Source organism: Salvelinus sp. IW2-2015, unplaced genomic scaffold (genome assembly GCF_002910315.2).
Source record: "Salvelinus sp. IW2-2015 unplaced genomic scaffold, ASM291031v2 Un_scaffold2477, whole genome shotgun sequence".
Classification (NCBI taxonomy): Eukaryota; Metazoa; Chordata; class Actinopteri; order Salmoniformes; family Salmonidae; genus Salvelinus; species Salvelinus sp. IW2-2015.
In genome coordinates this window covers 90,518-103,972 of record NW_019943795.1, presented here as the reverse complement: position 1 = coordinate 103,972, position 13,455 = coordinate 90,518, and the positions used below count along the sequence as shown (strand labels likewise).

Sequence of the window (13,455 nt, the reverse complement as noted above, 5' to 3'; positions counted from 1 at the left end):
AGAGAGGGCGGTTCCCCATATCAAACACAACATGATCAGATCCCCAGTAGAACCTTGGGAGGGGTAGGGGAGGGGAGGTGAGGGGGAGGCGGGAGGGGGGAGAGAGGGCGGTTCCCCATCATCAAACACACATGATCAGATTCCCACGTAGAACCTGGGGGGGAGAGGAGGAAGAGGGGAAGAGGGGGAGACTGAGGGCGGTTCCCCATCATCAAACCACAACGATTTGATCAGATCCAGTTAGAACCTGGGAAGGGGAGGGAGGGGGGGGAGGGGAGGGGAGGGGAGGGAGAGATGAGGGCGGTTCCCCCATCATTCAAAACACAACATCATCACATCCCAGTAGAACCTGGGAGAGGAGGGAGGGGCAGGGGAGGGGAAGGGGGAGAGAGGGGACGGTTCCCCATCATCAAAACGAACAGACATGATTCAGATCCCAGTAGGAAAACCTGGAGAGGAGGGGAGGGAGAGGTGGAGAGAGGCGGCCCATCATCAAACACACATGATCAGATCCAGTTAAACCTGGGAGGAGGAGGGAGGGGAGAGGTGAGAGAGGGCCGTTTCCCCATCATTCAAACCACAAGCATGATCAGATCCCAGTAGAACCTGGGAGGGGAGGGGAGGGGAAGGAGGGAGGGAGGGAGGGGAGGGAGGGGGGAGAGAGGCGGTTCCCCATCATCAAACACAAAACATGATCAGATTCTCAGTAGAACCTGGAGAGCGAGGGGAGGAGAGGGGAGAGAGGCTTCCCCATCTCAAACACAACATATCAGGATCCAGTAGAACTGGGTGAGAGGGAGGGGAGGGGAGGGAGGGAGGGGAGGGAGAGGGAGAGAGGTGGTTCCCCATCACAAACACAAACAGGATCAGATCCAGTTAGAACCTGGAGAAGGAAGGAGGGGAGGGGAGAGGGGTGAGAGGGTGGTTCCCCATCATCAAACACAACATGACAGATCCCAGTAGAACCTGGGAGAGGAGAGGAGGGGGAGAGCGGCAGTTTCCCATCATCAAACACAACATGATCAGATCCAGTAAGTCCTGGTAGAGGAAGAGGAGGGAGGAGGAGAGGGGAGAGAGAGGTTCCCTATCATCAATACCCAATTACATTTATCCCAATTCAACTCATGCCCTTGTACTATATTTTTCACCAAATATCCCCCCTTCTTTCTCTTGCCTCTTTTTCTGTGGACTCCAGTTCTGGGATCATTTAATGAATGGACAATCTCACACACACCCGTCTCTCAGACCAGTCTATTCAGAGCCACGGTGGTTTATAACCGTGATATGAATAAAAGGATTAATAGAAAACACTAGGACAACTGCTACTGGCGATCATGACGTCCATCCTGACCTTGGAATATAGAGGTATGAGTTAGAAGGGAACAAATGAATAACAATCACTTTCCATATCACACTGTGGTAAAACACACACACTAGAGGACACTACTAATCCTCACCCCCTTACACACTGCTGCCCGCTAGTCTGGCAGAAGACACTACATCTCCACCCCCCTACACACTTCCGGTAGTCTGGCAGAAAGACACCACTATCTCACCCCCTACACACTGCTCCGCTAGTCTTTGCAGAAGACACCACTCATCTCACCCCCTACACACTGCTCCAGCTAGTCTTGGCAGAAGACACCACTAATCTCACCCCCTACACACTGCTCCCGCTAGTCTGCAGAAGACACCCACTATCTCACCCCTACACCACTGCTCCAGCTAGTTCTGCAGGAAGACACCACTATCTCACCCCCTACACACTTGCTCCCGCTAGTCTGGCAGAAGACACTACTATCTCACCCCCTACACCACTGCTCCCGGTTAGTTGCAGAAAGACCTACTATCTCACCCCCCTACACACTGCTCCCGTTAGTCGGAGCAGAAGGACACCACTATCTCACCCCCTACACACTGCTCCGGCATAGTCTGGCAGAAGACACCACTATCTCACCCCCTACACACTGCTCCCGCTAGTCTGGCAGAAGACCCCACTATCTCCACCCCCCTAACACACTGCTTCCCGCTAGCCTGGCAGAGACACCACTATCTCACCCCCTACACCACTGCTCCAGCTTAGTCTGCGAAGACACCACTATCTCACCCTTACACACTGTTCCAGCTAGTCTTGGCAGAAGACACCACTATCTCACCCCTACACACTGCTCAGCTAGTCCTGGCGAGACACACATCTTTCACCACCCCTACCAACTGCTCCCGCCTAGTCTGCAGAAGACACCACTATTCACCCCTCTACAACTGCTTCCGGCTTGTCTGCCAGTAGTCTTTTAACAGAGATCAAATGAAGGTTTGGCTAAACCTCAGTAGATTCAAGTAGCAGATAATACCATATTATCTGTCTCTGTGGGCCTGGATTATGTTCAAAGCAGAAGACAGACAGACCGAAGGAGAGGGAGACACATATATATATATATAGTTTCAGTTGGTGAAGAAGGTTGTCTGCAGGTTCTGTGTTTCTGGCTGCCAGGACCACGGACAGCAATGTGAAGTATTCCCCAGGGGTAGGACCATGGACAGCAATGTGAAGTATTCCCCAGGGGTAGGACCAGGACAGCAATGTGAAGTATTCCCCAGGGTAGGACCATGGACAGCAATGTGAAGTATTCCCCAGGGGACCTGGACAGCAATGTGAAGTATTCCCAGAGGGTAGGACCATGGACAGCAATGTGAAGTATTCCCCAGAGGAGGACCATGGACAGCAATGTGAAGTATTCCCAGAGGTAGGACACGGACAGCAATGTGAAGTATTCCCCAGAGGCAGGACCATGGACAGCAATGTGAAGTATCCCAAGGCAGACCATGGACAGCAATTGAAGTATTCCCCAGAGGCAGGACCACGGACAGCAATGTGAAGTATTCCCCAGAGAGGACCATGGACAGCAATGTGAAGTATTCCCCAGAGGCAGGACCATGGACAGCAAGTGAAGTATTCCCCAAGGCAGGACCATGGACAGCAATGTGAAGTATTCCCCAGAGGCAGGACCATGGACAGCAATGTGAAGTATTCCCCAGAGGCAGGACCATGGACAGCAATGTGAAGTATTCCCCAGAGGCAGGACCATGGACAGCAATGTAAGTATTCCCCAGAGGTAGGACCAATAGACAGCAATGTGAAGTATTTCCCCAGAGGCAGGACCATGGACCAGCAATGTGAAGTATTCCCCAGAGGCAGGACCATGGCAGCAACTGTGAAGTATTTCCCCAGGGCTAGCGAACCATGGACAGCAATGTGAAGCATTCCCCAGAGGCAGGACCATGGACAGCAATGTGAAGTATTCCCCAGGGGTAGGACCATGGACAGCAATGTGAATTATTCCCCAGAGGCAGGAGCATAGACTGCTCAGGGGAAACTTCTAGACTGCAGCGGAACAGCCACACCTGTCTCCAGTTGTAATTAGAGCCAAACTGCGGACAGGTGAAACCAATCAGGGCCTCTACTTAACCGCGCCCTGGGTTTTCTTTCTTGGTTCTTTCCTTTGACCCCGGCAGGTGAACGAGTAGGAGGTTATTGGAGCGGCAGAGTGTACGGTGGAGAAGGAGGTTTACCGGAARAAAGGAACTGATGATTTCAACAAGGATGGAACCCCAAAGACCAAATTTGGAGGATCTTCCACTGGTCACGAAGTATTTACTCTTTGTTTTGAGTTGTGTATATGAGGAACCCTTCCCTTGGACTGGTGGTGTGTGTTTGTAAGTGTAAACCCTGCCTTACAAAGATTTTGGCGCTGAAACCGCCACTATATATAAACTCAGTAAAAAAAGAAGAGATCCTTTTTCAGGACCTTGTCTTTCAAAGATAATTCGTAAAAATCCAAATAACTTCACATCTTCATTGTAAAGGGTTTAAACATTGTTTCCCATGCTTGTTCAATGAACCATAAACAATTCATGAACATGCACCTGTGGAACGGTCGTTAAGTCGTTAAGATACTAACAGCTTACAGACGGTAGGCAATTAAGGTCACAGTTATGAAAACGTAGGACACTAAAGAGGCCTTTCTACTGACTCTGAAAAAAACCCAGGGTCTCCGCTCAGCTGCATGACCGTGCCTTAGGCATGCTGCAAGGAGGTATGAGGACTGCAGATGTGGCCAGGGCAATAAATTGCAATGTCCGTGCTGTGAGATTCCCAAGACAGCGCTACAGGGAGACAGGACATCCTTGCAGTGGCAGACCACGTGTAACACCTGCACAGGATCGGTACATCCGAACATCACACCTGCGGGACAGGTACAGGATGGCAACAACTGCCCCAGTTACACCAGGAACGCACAATCCCTCCATCAGTGCTCAGACTGTCCGCAATAGGCTGAGAGAGGCTGGACTGAGGGCTTGTAGGCGTGTTGTAAGGCAGGTCCTCACCAGACATCACCGGCAACAACGTCGCCTATGGGCACAAACCCACCGTCGCTGGACCAGACAGGACTTGCAAAAAGTGCTCTTCACTGACGAGTCGCGGTTTTGTCTCACCAGGGGTGATGGTCGGATTCGCATTTATCGCCGAAGGAATGAGCGTTACAGCCTGCAGTCTGGAGCGGGATCGAGGTGGAGGGTCAGTCATGGTCTGGGGCGATGTGTCACAGCGTCATCGGACTGAGCTTGTTGTCATTGCATGCAATCTCAACGCTGTGCGTTACAGGGAAGACATCCTCCTCCCTCATGTGGTACCCTTCCTGCAGGCTCATCCTGACATGACCCTCCAGCATGACAATGCCACCAGCCATACTGCTCGTTCTGTGCGTGATTTCCTGCAAGACAGGAATGTCAGTGTTCTGCCGTGGCCAGCGAAGAGCCCGGATCTCAATCCCATTGAGCATGTCTGGGACCTGTTGGATCGGAGGGTGAGGGCTAGGGCCATTCCCCCCAGAAATGTCCGGGAACTTGCAGGTGCCTTGGTGGAAGAGTGGGGTTACATCTCACAGCAAGAACGGGCAAATCTGGTGCAGTCCAGAGGAGGAGAAGCACTGCAGTACTTAATGCAGCTGGTGGCCACACCAGATACTGACTGTTACTTTGATTTTGACCCCCTTTGTTCAGGACACATTATTCCATTTCTGTTAGTCACATGTCTGTGGAACATGTTCAGTTTATGTCTCAGTTGTTGAATGTTGTTATGTTCATACAAATATTTACACGTTAAGTTTGCTGAAAATAAACGCAGTTGACAGTGAGAGGACGTCTTTTTTTTGCTGAGTTTATATGTGTGTGTGTGAAGAGACTAAAGAACAGACACACTTCCAGAGAACATCACATCACCAAACCTCATTAAGTCTCTACACATTAGGTTCCTTTGTCCAAGCTGGGTTGTGACAGCTGATACCAGCACATTTTTGTGCCCACAAAACAAATGACAACATTTAAAGGTCAAGTCTGGAGAAGGGAAGAATGGGAGGGATTTTTCAGGGAAAGATTAAAATGCTTGATGCTCAGAAATGGTTGTCTGAATTGTTGCTGTGTGGTACAATATGTGCTGGGTACTTGCAGACCAGGCAGTCGTGCTTACACTAGAAAAAAAAGTTACCAAAAGGTTAATCGGCTGCCCCCATAGGAGAACCCTTTTTGTTTCCAGTAGAACTCATTGGGATCCATGTAGAACCACAGAGGTTGCTACATGGACCCCTAATGGGTTCTTCAAAGGGGTTGCCAATGGGAACAGCCAAAGAACCCTTTTAGGTTCTAGATAGCACCTTGTTTCTTAAGTGCATTTGCCCTATGGCTGGGTGTGGTTAGCTGAAAGGGAACCAGATGCATAGTGAGGTGTCACGTTCCTGAACCTGTTATTATGTTTATATTTGTTATGTGTTTTAGTTGGTCAGGGCGTGAGTTGGGGTGGGCATTCTATGTTTTGTGTTTCTATGTTTAGGTCACTTGTAATTAGCCTTATATGGTCTCAATCAGAGACAGGTGTTTTGACGTTTTCCTCTGATTGAGAACCATATATAGGTTGGCTGTTCACACTGTTTGTTTGTGGGTGATTGTCTTCCGTGTCTGTCTGCGCACCACCACGACTGTTGTTCGTTTGTTGTTCGTGTTTATGATGTAGTCTGTTCCTAGTCGTGAGTTCTTCGTGTGTAGTGTATGTAAGTCCATGTCAGGTCTGTCTACTCGTGTTTATTTTGTAATTCAGTTCCAATTTTCTTGCGTCGTCGTTCGTCTTTAAATAAATTCAATATGTCATCACACCTCGCTGCACATTGGTTCATCTGATCCTCTCTCCTCTCCTCGTCTGAGAGAGGGACGACGTAGATGCCGTTACAGAATCACCCACCAACCTAGGACCAAGCGCCGGGCGGAGGCTCAACAGACGAAACAGCACACACAGACTCAGGTAGGACTGCGAATGCAGATCATGCGAAGGCGAGCAAGCTCCTGGGCGAAGCCAGGAGCAAATCGCGCACGCTCTCAGCGAAGAGAGGGAGCAGCTAAAGCCCAAAGCCGAGCGTCTGGTGAGCAGCAGAATTATAGAGACCAGTCGGCTGAAGCCCGCAAAAGCACTGCGTGAGTAAACCCCAAGAAATATCCTGGGGCGAGGCGCCTAGGAAGGAGATGGCGAAGTCAGGTAGGAAGACACTACACGCCTCAAGCGTTCCGCGCCAACTGCTGAGCATAGTGAACCGCTCCGACGCGAGCGTAGACGTAGCACGGGCAGAACCGAGCATTATCGCAGTAGAGCGCACAGCGGCTCAATCTTCTCGTGTTGGCGTCATGCCCCGTGCGGGTTATTCCACCTACCTCGACCAACTAAGCCCATACCGTGCTAAGAAAGTTGAGGCAATCGACGTTGAAGCGCAGGGTGTCCAATAAAGTCCGGCTCAACGTGTTGGTGCTCCTCAACGTTGTTCATCCGTCGAGCAGACGAGCGCTGTCACATGCTGCCGACACGCGCCATGACGGCATGGCGGTGGGTCCCCCACGATGTCGCCATGCACGCGATACCCGGTGCGCGGTTGAGTGTCGACCTCCCCGCACGTGGTACTGCGGGGCGACGAACGGCCGCATTCAGCCCAGCGCTCAAGGATCTCCCGGCAGGCTCACCCTCGCACTGCCGAAAGGAACAGGCGACAGTCACCCGAAATACAACGGGAGTAACACAAAAGCGAGGAGGTGAATTTGGCGGCAAGGCGCACACCTTATTCCCGACCCGAGCCCAAAGAACCCACCAGACCGGGACTACACCACGCACCAGGGCGTATGACACGAGAGTAAGAGCGGGTTAGGCAGCCGCACGGCTGTATGTGCGCTCCGTCGCACACAGCTGTATCCCGTATATGTGAGTCGTATACTCCTACGCATCAGTAGCCTCCGATCCGGCACCACGCAGCAGAACCATACCGAGCCTCGCGTCTCCAGAACTACGTGACTAAAGGGTTCTGTCTAGCTCTGATGACCTCCCAACCCGTCCTGTAGGCCGATCCTCGTTACCGCCCCCCACGCCAAGGTCGAGCATCGCTACTACCGGCCAGCGCCACCTCTGAGCCAGCCGGTCTCCCCCGAGCCCAATGCTGAAAGCAAACAGTGCACCGCAGCGCATCTGGAAAGACCTCCGTCCCATCCACACAGCGCGCATATCTGACAGCCATCAGTCCATGCACAGCTGCACGCTAACTGAGCCATGACACGCGATACTCAGTCCCACGCCAGCCGATCTGTAGAGCCCGCAGCTCCAACAATTGCTCGAAGCACTAGATACCGAGACACGATTACGAGCTCAGGTCCAGGAGAGAGCCGCTAGTAGGCCACATCGTCGAGTGCACATCTCCCAGAGCGTTCCGACCATACACTAGCAAGCAAGCATTCTGCAGAGCCGACTGCAACCGAGAGTCAGACTCAGCACACAAGCCGCGAACGATGACAGGTATCTGCCGAGCAGGATGGCGGCCAGGCCAGACAGGGATCGTCGCCAGAGCGCGCCAACCGAGATCGAGGATCTGGCCAGAAGCCGCGCAGGAGCGCATGAGCAGCCGATGAGCGCCAGTCGAGCGCGGATGTGTAGCAGGCCAGAGGCCGGTCAGCGGACGCGGATGAGGCAGGCCGAGAGCCGCCGAGGGCCGGAGCCAGGAGCAGGCCAGAGGGCGCGTTCAGGCGGAGCGCTATGATGGCAAGGGACACGAGCACGACAAGAGAGAAGCTGCAACTGACAGACGCGCGAGCCGGTCGCCGAAGCGCAGTGAGGCAAGTCATCGAGCCGGGCCATCAATCAGCGACAGTATCGCCAGGCGATCTACTACCCGACATGCATAATTCAGCCAGAGTCACGACGAGACCGTCATCCCAGACACAGGATCCCACGGAGCCAAGCGCCAGCGAGTGCGCCACACGAGCCAGACCCAGCCAGAGAATGCACGCCGAGACAAGGCACACTCACACATCCAACAGGCACGAGCACACACCTATAGCACGCCATGAACAACCGCACGGTACGCAGACCAGTCCAGGATTCCCCACGACCACAGCCCCAAGCCAGGATCCACGACCAAGAAGCGGCCAGCCACAAGCGCGATCCGGCCAATATACCCAGGCCAGCCAGGATCCGCCGAGCCAGCCAACCTAGGACCACGCACCGTTGCTATGCTCGGTTTGCCCCCTCCACTTCCGGGAGGATGTTCGAACCCCTCATTCCCGAGATCATTGCCCCTCATTCACGTGCTGACCCACCTGATACAATTATAGGTGGGTCAGGTTAGCTGCAGTTGTAGCCTTGTGAGGGGCGGATCAAAAAAAGCAGGGAGTGTCATCGTATAGTGTAAGGAAGTGCAGCACACAAACGCACCAAGCGGTGCGAGCCCACAGCGTGGACAGATGCCCACCAGACACTCCCTAGGCCTTTTATGCGTTCGGAGTTCGCACCTTGAGGGGGGTTCTGGCCACGTTCCCTGACCTGTTATTATGTGCTCTCATTCTTGTATTGTCGAGTTTAGCATTAGTCGGGGCATGGCATAGCTGCCCATTTCTATGTTTTGTGTTTCTTATGTTTAGGTCACTGGTAATTAGCCTTATATAGAGATCCTCAATCCTAGAGGGACAGGACTCGAGGCATTGAGACACGTTATCTAACTATACAGACAGTTGAAACACAGCAAAATAGAATCGCGTGAATAAAGAAGGCGGGGGTTGTGGGGGGGTGGGATTGCTGTTCCCCACCCCCCCCACCCCCCCCCGCGCCCCCCCCACCTAACTTTGGCGTTTGTATTTGGGTGAGCTGTGTTATTGCCCTTCCTTGTAGCCTGTGTCTGCGCAACCACACGGGACTGTTGCGTTTGTTCGGTCGTTTATTAGGTCTATTCATGCTTGCAGATGAGAGGTATACTTACAGATCAAGATCTAATTCCATGTTCAGGTCTGTTCTACGAGTCGTTTTGTTATTGGTGTAGATTTTCCAAGTGTTGTTGATTCGTAGATTCCGCCCTGTTGTCTTTAAACTAAAATCTCCATAGATGCTCACTCCACTGAGACCCTCGCTGCACATTGGTCATCTGATCCCTCTCTCCTCTCCTCGTCTGAGGAGGAGGACGACGTAGAATGCCGTTACAGAGAGAAAGTAGTTAAATCTGTATTCATCCTGTTACACCCACATAAACCAATCTGGATGAATACGTTTCCAGGTCTGTTTTTCTGAACAGAGTTCCAGTCAATTTATTTCAGGAGATGAATGTCATAGAAATTCCAATTCTGAATTGTGAGATTCTCATTGACATCCTCATCAGTGTTCTATTCATGAGCAGACTGGAGTTGGAATGGAATTGCTGCTCTACTGGACTCCAACCAAGCAGTCCTCTCTCTTAATACAAGTCACTTCCTTCCTGTGTCTCAGTTAATTGTTTCCTGTTAGAACTTGACAAAATGTAAATTACAACTAAGGTTCCGGTGTATGGGTAGACACACATGCAGAGACATGCTCAGCCACACCTTGAAGTATCTGCAGGTTATTAAAGAAATAGCGGAACATTTCTGACATGCAAATGAGTCTTATCTCATCTTCCTAATCTTAGCTGATGCAGTAAATACCAACTTCTCTCTCTTAAACAAAACTAAAGCATCTGGGACATATCTACTTTTCCCTCTCTCTCTTTCCCTCTTTCTCCTTCCACACTCTCTCTTTCCCCTCTTTCTCCTCCCCCCTCTATCTTTCCCTCTTTCTCCTTCCCCCTCTCTCTTTCCTCTCTTTCTCCTTCCCCTCTCTCTCTTTCCCCTCTTTCTCCATCCCTCTCTCTCTTTCCCCACTTTCTCCCTCCCCCCTGCCTCACTGTATTCTCACAATTATTATTTTAGCTTTATTAAAGCTTTATTGGCCTGAAATAAATGCATATCTAATATATGTTCCAGACAAAGGAACTTTGTCTCTCTCCCTCTAACGTCTCTCTTAATACGTTTTTCTCCAGCTCTCTCCCCCTCTCTTTCTGTTCCTCATTATGTCTTGGCTACTCGTATTATCTTAATGAGGTGAAGGGTGTGAGAGCTTATCACCAGACTCAACAAAGATAGACTTTATACACATGCACGCACGCACACACGCACGCACACACGCACGCACGCACACACACACACACACACACACACCTCCGGAGACCAAGGTCATCGTCAGGACAAAACACACATTAGGGCTTTGCCACTAAGCTCTCTGTCTTTCGTTCCCTCTATTGTTCCCTCCTCATCAGTTTTAGATGGAGGCCCGCTGGCCTGGCCCTGTGTGTGTGGTCTTGTGAGTGAACCCACCACAACACCCCTGCTGCTACTTACTGACAGTGTTTTAGATGGAGGCCTGCTGCCTGCCCTGTGTGTGTGGTCTTGTGAGTGAACCCACCACAACACCCCTGCTGGCTACTTACTGACAGTGTTTTAGATGGAGGCCCGCTGGCCTGGCCCTGTGTGTGTGGTCTTGGAGTGAACCACACAAACACCCTTGCTGGCTACTTATGACAGTGTTTTAGATGGAGGCCTGCTGCCTGGCCCTGTGTGTGTGGTCTTGTGAGTGAACCCACTCACAACACCCCTGCTGGCTACTTACTGCAGTGTTTTAGAATCACAAATCTTTATAGAGAAACAGTCACATTGACAGTCCTTAGAATGAGGTGAGGGGATCCTTAAAATGAAATGTCTTTAACTTCAGGTGTTGGATTCTGTGAACATTTCATCATGTTGAAATCACTTCAGCGGAATTAGATGGGGAAACATGTTGAAAACTCAGAGTGGTGCAGCAGTCTAGGGCACTGCATCTCAGTGCTGAGAGGTGTCACCACAGACCTGGTTCGATCCAGGCTGTATCACACCGGCCGTGATTGGAGTCCATAGGGCCGTGCAATTGGCAGAGTAGTAATCTCCAGACACGGCCTCAGAAAACAATGGATTACTTGATCTCCTGGCCCACTTTGGTTCTGCCAGCCTCATCGAATGCACACACACAAACACATTCTTTTTTTTCTTTCTCATATCTACAACTCAATGGAGATAGTCTCAGCTATCCCTCTTGATGGAGGAGGGAGATGAAGGGAGGGGAAGTACAGAGGAGAGGTTTAGAGAATTGGATATCCTCTTTGCACTTATTACTATTCACACATTCCATCATAATATGAAATGACTGCATTATTCATCTCTGTTATCCAATTGAATATGCATAAATGATGCATAATATTCTAAATTATGCATGTATTGTATTCATTATGCATAATTCAGGCATCTAATCTTTCAATTAGTACTGTAGATTGGATCTAGAATAGAGAAGGGAGAGCGACAGACCGATGAGGAGGGAACAATAGAGGAACGAAAAGACAGAGAGCTTAGTGGCAAAGCCCTACATGTGTGTTTGTGTCTGCGACGATGACCTTGGTCGCGGAGGGTGTGTGTGCGCGCGTATAAAGTACTATCTTTGTTGAGTCTGGTGATAAGCTCTCACACCCTTGCACCTCATTAAGATAAATAACGAGTAGCCAAGACATAATGAGGAACAGAAAGAGAGGGGAGAGAGCTGGAGAAAAAACGTATTAGAGAGACGTTAGAGGGAGAGAGACAAGTTCCTTGTCTGGAACATATATTAGATATGCAATTATTTCAGGCAAAGTAAAGCTCAATAATAATTGGTGAGAATACAGTGAGGCAGGGGGGAAAGGAAAGAGGGGAAAAGAGAGAGAGGGGGGAAGGAGAAAGAGGGAAAGAGGGGGAAGGAGAAAAGAGGGAAGAGAGAGGGAAAAGTAATATGTCCAGATGCTTTAGTTTTGTTTAAGGAGAGAAGTTGGTATTTACTGCATCAGCTAAGACTAGGAAGATGAGATAAGACTAATTTGCATGTCAGAAATGTTCTGCTATTCTTAATAACCGCAGATAACTTCAAGGTGTGGCTGAGATGGTCTCTGCATGTGTGTCTACCCATACACCGGAACTTAGAACTTGACAAAATGTAAAAACTAACAGGAAAAAGTTACTGAGACACAGGAAGGAAGTGACTTGAATTAACAGAGATGACTGCTTGGTTGGAGTCCAGTAGAGCAGAAATTCATTCCACTCCAGTCTGCTCATGAATAGAACACTGATGAGGATGTCAATGAGAATCTCACAATTCAGAATTGCGAATTCTATGACATTCATCTCCTGAAATAAATTGACTGAACTCTGTCAGAAAAACAGACCTGGAAACGTATTCATCCAGGTTGGTTTATGTGGGTGTAACAGGATGAATCCAGATTGTTTATGTGGGTGTACAGATGAATCCAGATTGGTTTATGTGGGTGTAACAGGATGAATAAGATTTAACACTCTTCCTCTCACTATGCATCTGGTTCCTTTCAGCTAACCACACCCAGCCATGGGGCAAAATGCACTTAGAAAACAAGTGCTATCTAGAACCTAAAAGGGTTCTTCGCTGTTACCATTGGACAAACCTTGAAGAACCCATTAGGGGTCCATGTAGAACCCTCTCTGTGGTTCTACATGGATCCCAAATTGATTCTACCTGGAAACAAAAAGGGTTCTCCTATGGGGCAGACAATTAACCTTTTGTAACTTTTTTTCTAGTGTTAGAACAGCCAGACTGCCTGGTCTGCAAGTACCCAGCACGTATTGTACCACACAGCAACAATTCAGACACCGCATTTATGAGCATCAAGTATTTTAATCTTTCTCCTGAAAAAAATCCCTCCATTCTTCCCTTCTCCAGACTTGACCTTTAAATGTTGTAATTTGTTTGTGGGCAACAAAATGTGCTGGTGTCAGCTGTCCACACCAGCTTGGACAAAGAACCTAATGTGTAGAGACTTAATGAGGTTTTGGTGATGTGATGTTCTCTGGAAGGTGTCTGTTCTTTAGTCTCTTCACACACACACCATATAAACTCAGCAAAAAAAGAAACGTCCTCTCACTGTCAACTGCGTTTATTTCAGCAAACTTAACATATGTAAATATTTGTATGAACATAACAAGATTCAACAACTGAGACAAACT

The 13,455-nt window shown here is 49.8% G+C and overlaps 1 long non-coding RNA gene across 4 annotated transcripts; it reads right to left on the bottom strand.

Moving 5' to 3' along the window:
• Positions 1-1,465: 1,465 nt before the first annotated feature.
• Positions 1,466-1,927, bottom strand: LOC139025293 (uncharacterized). 4 transcript variants are annotated; one of them, XR_011476807.1, is made up of 4 exons: positions 1,844-1,927; positions 1,768-1,794; positions 1,646-1,667; positions 1,475-1,496 (listed from the first exon to the last, which is right to left on the bottom strand). It is a non-coding gene; the product is annotated as an uncharacterized lncRNA (long non-coding RNA). The 4 variants fall into 4 exon arrangements; XR_011476808.1 differs by lacking the exon at positions 1,646-1,667 and having other exon boundaries at positions 1,466-1,519; XR_011476810.1 differs by lacking the exons at positions 1,475-1,496; positions 1,646-1,667 and adding an exon at positions 1,556-1,566.
• Between the last annotated feature and the right edge of the window lie 11,528 nt (positions 1,928-13,455).